This window comes from Marmota marmota, unplaced genomic scaffold, assembly GCF_001458135.2.
Source record: "Marmota marmota marmota unplaced genomic scaffold, marMar, whole genome shotgun sequence".
NCBI classification, from domain to species: Eukaryota; Metazoa; Chordata; class Mammalia; order Rodentia; family Sciuridae; genus Marmota; species Marmota marmota.
This window is the reverse complement of record NW_026000005.1, coordinates 34868884-34878119: the sequence shown is the minus strand read 5'-3', so window position 1 is coordinate 34878119 and position 9236 is coordinate 34868884. Positions and strand designations below refer to the sequence as shown.

Sequence of the window (9236 nt, the reverse complement as noted above, 5' to 3'; positions counted from 1 at the left end):
GCTTCACATGTGTTAGGAGAGTGCTCTACCACTGAGCCACAACCCCAGCCCCCTCATTTGATTTTTGATGTTGTCATGCTGTACTTGATAATGTTTTCTATGTCTCTTTTGATTATACAGCCTCCATAATTTTAAGACTGGTAGTGCTGGAAGAGCCCTTAGATACTAATATCCAGTTCCTTAATTTTGTATGTGGGGAAAGTAAAACCCACAGAGGAAAGTAACAGGGAAGTTATTGGTCAGGATTGGAGCTCAGGAATCTTGAAAGTTAGTCCAGCATTCAGTGCCAACCATCTTCCAATCTTCTTGACTAATAATAACAAAGGTTAAGAGTGTGGAATCTCTGCTCTTGCTTTATAGGGCCACTGTGGACACACGCTGAGCATAGCCATGTGCCTTTGAGGCTCTGACAATCATGTGGAAAGGCAGACTCTGAAAACATGGGCAGTCATCACTACCTGGGAGACTGGGGAGACCCAGGGCACATGCTCACTGAGCTTTTCTGTCTAGTTCTCTAACTCACTTTCCTGGAGACAGATTATCAGCCTCTGTCAGTGTCCCAGAGCAGTGTTCAGATGTGAGCTCTGTGGTCACACACTTATAGGCTTTGTGTGCACACACAATCAACTACGAGAGGCACGCATAGGAAACATGCTGCTGGCCAGCTGTGTATTTCTGGTTGTCTTTCTTTCTTAATTTTTACCTCTGTTACGTCCCATTCAAATGTCCAACATGTTACTTTTCTTATCTCCCTTTCTGTCTGTGCATACCGCATCTTAGTCCATCCCTCACTTTGAGTACTGAATCTCTTATTTGTTTCCTTTTTATAAATCTCAGCTCCAGAGATCAGATCGCTGAATGTACTTCTCCCTCTGTACAGGGAGCTCTCCCTCGGGCTGCCTTTTGCCTTTCCTGTCTGAGCACAAACATCAACTCCTCAGAGAGTCCTCTCTCACCAGCTTGTGCTGCGTGTCACCCTCTCGTATGCCACTTCCATCCGTGCTTGGCTTGGACATCTTATTTTCTTCACAGTGTTGAGTACCAACTCAACAATTGCAGTTGTGTATTTGTTTGTTTCGTTTGCATTCTTTGCATTGGGATGCAAGCATGTCTCCTAGAACAGAAGCATCTATTCTTACGCATCCCAGTGCCAAAACTGTGCTTGGTTTGAAATAGATATTCAAAAATCATTTGTTGAACTAAAGTGAAGTGAAGATGAACTTTTGAAATTAGCTGGTTCTATGTCATGGTTTGTCAGTGATGGGGGTGTAGGGCAGCTACAAGACCCAGGACAAGCCCTCCTGTTGGCTGTCTGTCATAGGTGTCTGGTACAGTGAAGGACACTCATGCAGTGACTCCTTTCTCCTGACATCTTTGTCAGCATTTCTGCTCTCTTGATGTAACTGAGTAATCCTCGGATGTTAAATTAAGCTCATTTATATCCATACCAAGCCAAAGAGTGGTTTTCTTTTTCTAGGATGGGGGAGTTTCCTCTAAAAGGTTTTATCAAAAATGCATGCCTTCACTCACTGGCTGCTAATCCCCCCTCTGCTTAGCTTCTCAGCTTTTCTGGGAAAGCTTCTCTCCTTCCCCTGATCTGCCTGTACTGGAAACCCACAATTATCAGAAAATCTCCTGTGATTCTCCTTGAGAGACTAGAGAGATCACAACTTCTTACATGTCTCCACAGATGCTTGGATGGGTTTCCAACTTGTCTCCCTGGGTCCCTTGTGCTAGATTCAATCTAGTTTTCTTATCTTCTTATCCCCGACCCCACACTGCTTCATTCCCCAGCCCAATCTTACCATGTACTCACTTCCTATTATTTGCAGGCTCTCCTAAAATGTTCCCTGATCCTTGTCTGCATGCCCAAGCCCCCCGTTCATTCAGTCCTTGGCCCGCCACCACCCCTAGAGGATGTACCTACTTCTCCTTATTCCAAATTTCTTCCTCATCCACAAATCTTTACTCAAAACAGCTACTTGTGAGAGGGCTTTCCTGACTCACTCTCTCTGGTTCTTAGTACCTAATTCCAGACATCCCTTTGATGAATCTGTCTGTCTGCACACAGCTGTATCTATAGGATCGAAATGTGTCCAGATGTGAGTAGGTATCAGATTTGGGGTTCCCATTTAAACTTCATGTTTGGTGGAATTTCTTCCAGGTAAGAAACTCATTTTTCTGGGTCTTGGGGTGGGCAGGCAATTTGTCTACATTTTATTTAAATAACTTCCTTTTTCTTTTGCGGGCATCAGACTGGAGTATAAATTGGAGGACCATAAATGAGTAACCATCACGATGCCAGGGCTATTTCTCCTTGTCATTCTTGCTGCCCTGGCTCTTGCTTTTCCTCTCCCTAGCCCTTGCCACTTGTCAGGTCAAGAAACGATCCAAGTCAATCAGAAACTCTTCTTTTTGAGGCAGCCCAACCTAGCTTGGAGGAGGAGGCAGAAGAAGGTGGCAGGAGAAAGTAGCTCTGTCCTCAGGGTCTTAGAGCTTATTGGAGAAGGAGAATCAGTAAGTAGACAGAAAGGAAAACACTTAAAAAATGTGGAAGGAAATGGCTTGGAAGCCCAATATTTGGCTTCTGGGTCTTTGTTTCATCCACCATTGACTCTCCTGGCAACTGTCTAGGAATATTTCAGAGTCACTTGGGTAGGGCCCGAGAATGAATCAAACGTCTCTTTTCATAGACCCACCGGGCTGGCCGAGCGCTGCGACGGTCATTCTGCCCATTCCCTTGCCCCTAGGCCAGACCACATCAATTCAGCCTGCCCAGCCAGGGGTATCTCCTGTTTCCAAACCTCACCGGAGACGGATCCTACCCAGCTCTCTGTCTGCTTTTCCTGCCCCAGTGGTTTTAAGCCTCCGTAATGAATGGCTGAGACCACTGCATTCCTTGGACACCTCTTAGCCCTGCATATTTGTCAAGCACTCCTGGGGAGGGAACTCAAGGAGACTTAGAGGCAAAGGCCTCTGTGTGGCAGCCCAGCCATACTCAGCTTTTTCCACTGGGCTTCTCAACGGCATTCTGTCGGGCTCCAAGGAGGGGAAGTGGTTCCCATTTGCAAGAAGATGAATGCTGGTATTTGACTTACTGCTGTATCAGGGCCCAGAAACCCTGGCAGAGAAGACTTCTCTTTAATTTGGAAAAAAGACTGAATCCCACCTGCCTGTTCAGTCTTGAGCACCTCTTTCTCTTCCACCTCCTTTTCTCTTCTCACCTCTCCATGTGGGATTGCAGCCTGTCAGGACAGGCCTTATGGACAGTCCTGTCTCTGCTTGGGGTCCCACAGTTCTGCTCTCCTGATGGATGGAGTGCTGTCAACTGATATTGTTCTGATCTGTAAACTGGTGCTCTAAAGTGAAGAGGAAGTGGTTTTGGGTGAAGGGGTCATACTAAATGAAAAGAGAGTTGATCAAAGGCTGAGATTTATGTGCTTTTAAAAACAGATACCTCTGACAAGTTTTCTGTGTGTCTTTGCTATGGAAAATTCCATTCCTTCTAGATCTCTTACCTGCTGCTCTAAATGCAGTAAAAAAGAGAGTATGAAAATGGGTGTGATGATTAGTTTTATGAATCACTTTGAATGGGGTCATGAGGTGCCCAGATATTTGGTCAAATATTATTCTGGGAGTTTCTGTGTCAATGTCTCTGGATAAGATTTTAATTGGTAGAGTAAACCTACTGACCCGTGGGCCCTAGGTTGAAAAAGCACCAGAGGCCACTACACATTCAATTCTACTAGTCTACAATTGGGTATAGAAGACCCCGTCACAGTCCTTTCTGTGAAGCCATGAAGAGGCTCGAGAGAAGTTCTGCTTGGGTCTGTGGCTTATTTAGAACCTAACATCTTGGGAGATGGAAGATGGCAGAAAGCCCCAGAGCAAAGGCCAAGGTCAAGATTATTTCTGGCTTGGAGATTATTCCTAATATCACATGCAGACGGAAATCCTAAGTGGCCTCTGTGTATATTTAAGTGGCCTCACACAAGATGAACCTGGAAGCCCAAATTCAGAAACACGTGAAGAATAAAGTGAGCACTAATGAAATAAAAAATATATATGTATATATATGGGAAAATGAACTTACCTCTGGGGACATTACAATAATAGAGCAACCTGAAAATTTAAAAATAAGTCTATTTAGGATTGTCAAAGACAAACTATAATAAAAGTTAAAAGAAAAATGATGAAATAAAAAATTGTATGCATATAAGAGAATATTTAAAGTAACAATAGTAAATTGTGATACTACAAAATAAAGTCATCAAGAAAAACTGCTAACAGATGAAATAAACTCTTATCTACAGTTTAGAACTAACACATTAAAAAAAAGAAAGAAAATAATGGGTGTGATAATTAACTTTATGTGTTACCTGGGCCACGAGATGCCCAAATATTTGCTCAGATGTTATGCTGGTGATTCTGCGTGGGTATGTTTGGATGAAGTTAACATTTTCATTGGTACAGAAAAGCAGATTGCTCTCTACAATGTGAGTGAGCCAATCAGGGTGGATGAAGGCCTGATTGCAACAAGAAGGCCATGCTCTCTCAACTAAGAGGGAATTTTTGGGAAGACTGCCTTCAGACTGCATCTGCATCATTGGATGTCCTAGGCATGCTCAGCCAGACTGCAGACTTGGATTGGACAGTCTCCATCATTGTATGAGACAATGCCTTATAATAAATTTCTTTCGGTCTCCCTGTCTCTCAAGAAGACATATATATCTTATTGGTCCTATTTCTTTGGAGAATTCTATTACTATAGGATAACAGAACCTAGGCCCATAACAAAATATGAACACAATAGAAATTATACATACATACATACATACATGTAAACATGTGATGGGTAGTTAAGAGTCACGGGGAATGGATTGAGAAGCTTCAGAATGCATCTGATTTAGTTCCAAGAGAAAAAGATACAGAGAATGACATACATTTCCAGTAATGAAGTCATGAGTTCTTAGGTTGAAAGTTCACATCGAGTGCAAATAGAATAAATAAAAAGTAAACCCACATTTATTTATGCTATTGTGATGTATAGAAAATGAATAATAAAAATAAATCTATCAGGAGAAAAAAGTTACTGACAGAAGAATTACATGAGTTAATATCTTGATAGTGCTGAGAAAAAGTCAACCTAGAATTTTATACCCAGCTAAATTATTGTTCAGTTGTGAAAGCAAAGTGAGAACACGTTCAGTTACATAAAGACTAAAGAAATGTACTACTTATGGAGTCTAGTATTTAGTTCTAAAGGAACAAAAGTGAAATTAGAGAAAACAATTGGAAGCAAGGCAGAAATAGTTGTAAAGTATTTCAGTGAAGAGCACTGATAACTGACTAAAATTTTGTGTGTGTGTGTGTGTGTGTGTGTGTTAAAAAGAATCAAGCTAAAAGCCTAAGCAGCATCAAAGAACATTGGTGGCAGGGGGTGCTCAGTTTGGTAATTAGAACCAATTCTGCAATCCTTCTAAAGTTTAGGGGGAGGCTCAAGATAATGAATACATTAGGAACTTAGCAGAAATTTTCGTATGTGTACGTATAATTAAAACTTTGTGAGTAACCATTAAAATAGAAGAAATAATGATTTAGCTTCTAAACCAGAAGCCAAGAGGGAAAAAATTGGTGACAGTGGGGAGAATATTTGGACCTGTATCGATCAAAAAGAAGTCAGGGAAAGAGGAAAACTAGGATTGAAAAAAGAAGTGGGGCTGGGTTGTGGCTCAGTGGTAGAGCACTTGCCTAGCATATCTAAGGCCTTGAGTTCAAACCTTAGTACCACATAAAATAAATGAATAAAAATAAACCAGAGTAGCTGTTATAAAGGCATAAACAAAAAGAAGTATGAAAGGGAAAGCACAAAATAAGGAAAATAAATATTGGTTTAAAACAGCAAGTAGCAGAACCTTACATGCAGTCAATCCTACTTACCTTCAAGTTTACCAAACACACAAAACAATGATGTGTGCCTCTATATAAAAAAATGTTACTGAAAAAACAAAAACTTGTATAGAGGGGAAACAATTTTAGAGGAGATGCTACCAAAAATAGGGAAGGTTGCTAAGGACCTTAAATTGCATCTTTAATGCTTTATTTTTGTAAAAGGTCTGAAACATATAGGATAATATTGACATTTTCAAAGTGCCTATGGTGGCACATTATTTTTTTTCATTTTCTCTATAATTTTCCATGTATTAGAAATATTTCATGATGTTTAAGAGAAGAAAAAGAAAATCAAAAACTAAACTGTATAGCTGCAGAAACAGGGATTAAAGCAGGTATAGGTTTATTTCAATGGGGGATTTCCTCAGGCCTGAGAGCCTTAGAAGGATTTCTAGGTCACAGGCAGGTGGAGACAGATGGAGTCTTAGAGATCACACAACGTGGTATCCATGGAGATCTTGCCTTGGTCTATGAACAGCTAGGAAAGCAAAGGTACAAACCATATGGAAACCCAGGGCTAAGTTCTAGAACAAGATGTGGCACAAAGAGAGGGAGATTTGGTCTCTGAACCAGTAAAGGGCTGTTTAATTTTTCGTTATCAGATGGACTGCAGAATCTTTACCTGGTATTTACTGAGTACTTGTGATTCAGAAGTCTTTCTGCTAAATGTTTGACCTGTGTTATCTGACATAATCACTTCTAGCCCATGAGCACTAGACTTATTGACTATTTCATTAAGAAGCAGTAAAATGCAATGATTGGGGTCATGGACCTTGGAGTTACATCACAGCTTTGCTCTTCACCAGCTGTGTGATAATGGAAGCTCACTTCATTTCTCTGTGCCTCAGTTTCCTCATTTTTAAAATAGGATGATAATATTGACCTCACTGCATTGTTGTGCAGATTAAATGTGTTGATAGATGCAAAGGCTTAGAAGTCTGGTTGGCATATAACCATCACAATGTAAGAGGTTGCCATTATTTCTATTTGGAATGAGGAAAGGTCTGGAGAGAAAAAGGAGGCTGCAAAAGTTCACAGCTAGTAGATGTTAGAGCAGGACCTCAAATGCAGGGCTAACTCTAAAGTCAGGTATTTAATTGCTACACTATTCTGCCTCCCCAGGAAATGTAAGAGATATAGAGACACAGGAATAAAAAACATTGAGTTACTGGAGACAAGTAGGGTGAGTTAGCAAGACAGAGATAAAGACTTATGGCAGAAGTCTTTCTTGATATTCTTTTACATGGTCGCAGATGGAAGTGGTTCTCCCAGCTCTTTAAATGGAGGAGCTCCCATAAGGACCAAACAAACAGGAATTCAGGGGGGAAGATGACGGTGATCTTGGAGCCCACTCGTCAACCTGTTCCCCCTTCCCTCCTTTATGGTAGCTTGCTGAGTTTATTTTGGCATCTGCCTTCCTCTGTGGAGATGCAGGCTTTGGGGAGGATGGAACCACATCTTCAGCCACAGAGGCTACTTCATGACTGATTTGAGCCAGTAAGGGTGGCTTTGCTCTTACTAGAAATTGATTTGGACACAGGCATGTCTCATATTCTAGCTAAAAAAAAAAAGTGAGAAAAGGTCTTATGAGGAGCCTTCTGTGGGAGGCATGTTAATGGGGGGTAGGTGAGGTCACTTTCCTGCTGGACACTGTGGTATCTGGGTGACATAGTTCATTGACTGCAATAACAAAGTACCTACAAACAAGCTTATAAACATCAGAAATTCAAGTACAAGATCAACACACCTACATTTCAGTGGCTGATGAGGACCTACTTTCTGGTTTTATAGATGGCTTCTTACTGCTTCCTCACGTGGTGGAGGGGGCAAGGCTGTTCTTTGGGACTTCTTTTGTAAGGGCTTGGTTTTCATAACCCAATCAGTTCCCAAAGGGTCTGCTTCTTAATGTCATCAGATTGGGGGTTAAATTTCAATATATGAACTTTGGGGGGACTTAAGCATTCATTCTATTATCAACAAGATTGGGTAGCCATCTTATACCAGTGGTCAGCTAGCCTAAGGATGAGCTCCCACAGGGAGGGTGGTGAAACAAACAAATGGAAGGAACACGGGCCTTGGTGATGTCAGTGAACTACAAATTGCTCTACCCATGAACTTTTGTCATGGGAGATAGTATGCTTTCTAAATTATTCCAGTCAGTCGAGAGGTAGAGATTCTGTTACTTGCAGTCCATAGTATCCAAGGCAGTTCAACTACCAAATCAAACTCAGCATCAGGGGAGAGAAAGCAATAGTGCCTGGGATCTTTAGCTTTCTCCACTGAAGGGCAGCCCCAGATCTATGGTTTTGTTCCTGAGAGTCGGGAGCAGGTTGTGGCAGTCCAGGATGACAGCTGGGCTTGGTTCCTTGTACTGGAAAAGGCATACTGTGAACTAGGTCGCGAGCAGCTGGAGGACAGAGTTTCCCCAGCCCTTTAAACTGAGGAGCTCTAGTAACAACCCAACAAGCAGGAATCCAGAGGGGGGAGATGACAATGGTCTTGGAGCTTCTCCCTACTCAGATCGGATGCATGAAGGTAATAAAAACCACCCAAAAGAAACTGTTAAAAAGAGGCCTCAGGAAGCACATCCAAGAGAATGAAAAGAAAGGAGAACAGAAACAAAATCTTCCAGACCAAATGACTCTCCAAAAATAATGAGACCAAAGTTCAAAGAAGTAATCTAAACCAAATAAGGCAGGGAAGGCCCAGCCAGTGAGAGGCAGGCTCACTCTGCAGGGAGCAGGGAGCAGAGGGATGGAGCTGAGCGGAGTTCAGTTTAGGACAGCCCACAGGTCTCAGGGAACCCAGAAAGGCTGCTCCTGCACAGGTCAGTGAAGGGGGCAGGGCTAGAGGGTGCATCCTGTTCTCCTCCCCTGCCCCAGTGTGCCTGGGATGCTATTTCCCCCTCACCATTAGCCAGACTACTTGAATTTGCAAACTACAAATCCCATCTGGGTGGGCCTTTGGCTGCTGCAAAAGAGAGCCCCCTAGACCAAGGGAATGAAGGAAACCTTACTCACTTTTAGCCACACTTCTTTTTTGGCCCTAATTTATATCTCATTGCAGCAAAGAATCACAGGACCATCCAATAAGCCGGGATGATGGATGTTAAACTCATTAGCTGCCTGCTTAATTTGTAGACTCAGGCCCTTGATGATCCTATAGAGCAGGTAATTGTCCTGTGGTTAAGAATAAGAACATACATCTGGCTCATCTGTGTCTTCTGCATGTGAATATGTGTATGCATTTACTCGTTTTCAAGAACTACTTACCTTTCTACTCTC

The 9236-nt window shown here is 42.1% G+C and overlaps 1 long non-coding RNA gene across 1 annotated transcript in view; it reads left to right on the top strand.

Moving 5' to 3' along the window:
* The first annotated feature begins 8688 nt into the window (after nt 1–8688).
* LOC125618225 overlaps nt 8689–9236 on the top strand; it is a 69085-nt gene continuing 68537 nt past the window's right edge. The window contains exon 1 of the long non-coding RNA XR_007349480.1: nt 8689–8779. This is a non-coding gene — a long non-coding RNA (uncharacterized LOC125618225). The remainder of the gene's footprint in view (nt 8780–9236) is intronic.